Source organism: Quercus suber, unplaced genomic scaffold (genome assembly GCF_002906115.3).
Source record: "Quercus suber isolate HL8 unplaced genomic scaffold, Cork oak 2.0 scaffold_94, whole genome shotgun sequence".
NCBI classification, from domain to species: domain Eukaryota; kingdom Viridiplantae; phylum Streptophyta; class Magnoliopsida; order Fagales; family Fagaceae; genus Quercus; species Quercus suber.
In genome coordinates, this window is record NW_027069559.1 from 762,725 (window position 1) to 765,093 (window position 2,369).

General features: G+C 34.1%; 1 pseudogene; it reads right to left on the reverse strand.

Moving 5' to 3' along the window:
- Positions 1-2,369, reverse strand: part of LOC111999459 (metal tolerance protein 10-like) — a 12,184-nt pseudogene that overhangs the window by 6,119 nt on the left and 3,696 nt on the right.

Consider the following 2,369-nt stretch of genomic DNA (forward strand, 5'->3'; position numbering starts at 1 on the left):
GGGGGGGGGGGGGGTGTGTGGGGGTGGTGTGAAGAGATGCATATGAACTCACTATAACAGCTCCAGTGGGATCAATCCACCAATAATATCGAATGGCCAGCACAGCTGCTCCCAAACCAATTGAATTATTAATAACATCAAAACAATGATCTTGACCATAGGCTCTAATAATTTCATTTTTAAATCTTCGACAATAGATCACAAGCAGAAACTTCACTATGGTTACAGAGACCATTATCCCAATCATCCATTTCTCCTTCTCAGGATCCTTTTCAGGCTGGGTCTGTAATCAACACAGGAATTAAAAATTAATATTAAAGGGCAAACTGATACGGTAAATGACTACAGAAAATCAAATTTTAGAATGGTCATGTTCAAATGTTGCATCCACCAACTCAGAATGTGATCTAACAAGGATCTCATACATTTAGGTAGTCGCTCAAGACCTTTGTCATCCTTTTCATGAAGTAACAAGAACCAAGGTCACACTTGACCTCAGAGTTCTGACAAGACATCAAGAAGCGAGCTAATTTCAATCTCTTCTCAAAGCCAACTTGGATTAAAATATGTACTAGTCTAGGCATGCTCATTGCTGCCTTCTGCATCCTTAACTTAGATCAGGACACGTGAGATAAAAGTTGCATACCTGTGCAATTAATTGCCGAACAGACTCAAGCAGAATTTGTAACCCAAGAGTTGCCATTACTGAAGCAAAAACAATGATTCCCTGCAATTGCAAGCTAAATTAGTAAAATATTTTTTGCATTAAAGCATGTGTTGTAAGTTGTAACGAAAAGTTGAAGCACAGTCTATGATGTGATTATTGGCATGCCTTGAGTCTACATCCTTGTAAGTCATAATCACTCTTGAACCTACATTTGAACTCTGTGCGCAAAACCAATACTATTTCTTCCAAAGAGTAGATTATTTGACTACTTTTCCATTTGATTCCTGAACTTTTTATTCCCAAGACTAGATTGTGTCTATTCACTGCAGTTTCTAATTAACCAATTGCCCCAAACCAATGGTATTTGTTTATAAACTCAGAAGACCCTAAGATCAACATTTAGATAACAAAATGAGAGCCTAAACCATGGACCTAATGAAATAATTAGTCTTGCAATGCATTAATCTCAGTCTTCTTGTAATAGAATAAACTGTAGCATGACATCATGAAATGTCTATTTGTTGCTTTTGCCTCTAGCATTTGTGGAATAAGACATAGCTGAGCCAATCTATATCTATATAATACTAAAAGCTGAAGCGTAGCATTTAATGTTGCTACGCTCACGTTGAGCCACATCAACAGCCATATCATCTTTATTCTATTTTTTGTATTTTTCCTATAATTTTGAAATAGTTTTTATCAATTTTAAATTACTCACAAATATAAAATATTTCCCAGCCCTTTTTTCAACATAAAGCCCACTTATAAATTTAATTCCGCCATAAAGCCCAAGCACAAAGCCCTTTTTAACCTAAACCCTTTGGAGAACCCTTTGAAAAACACGGTTTACTCAAAATTTCAGTTTTCCTTTTGTTGCACGTTTCAGGATCCTTCCCCTTCCCCAAAGTTCACGGTTTCAATCTCTCTATTTTCCTTTTATTGCACGGTTTCAGATTTATTTTTGTTGCACGGTTTTAGATTCCTTCCCCTTCCCCATGTTTCTGTACTACGGTTTCACCCCTTCTAACTGCAGCCTCTCGGCCTTCCTTCCTTCCTGACTTCCTCACCTCACGGTATATAAATATTGATAGAAGCTTTATCATTTGGTTTAGGTATCTCTAAATCCAGTTTATTTTGCATTCTATTCTTTTGTTTGATTTTTTTCCCCTTTTTACTGCCTTTTTTGTTTGATGATTCAGTTCAGGCATGTTTCTGTTTTCCTTTTGTTTGATGTTGTTTTCCCCTTTTTGTACCATACGTATAGTGCAAAATATGGGTATGTGTAAATAAAGAATTTTTTTTATTATAAGTATTTGAGTTTATTCAATCTGTAAAAACACAGAGTTTAGGAAAATAAAAAGAGAAAGCTATTAATTCATAAAACAATTCTCTTTAGTATTGTTTTATATACTTGCCCTTGGTTCTTTTGTATTGTAAAAGAATTCTATTACCATTGGTTTTTTTTTTATTTTCTTATTTGTTTAATAACAGGCATACGTTGATTTTGAAATATTAGAGGATGAGTTTGAAAGGACCAGAGAGCTTTATGAAAGAATTTTGGACCGATTAAAGCACCCAAAGGTGTGTATAAACTATACAAAGTTAGAATATAGTGTTTAAACTTCAGAATTGTTTCGTATAGTTTTTTTTTTTTTTTTTTTTTTTTTTTTTTGTTTTTTTTTCTTTTTTTGTTTTTTTTTTT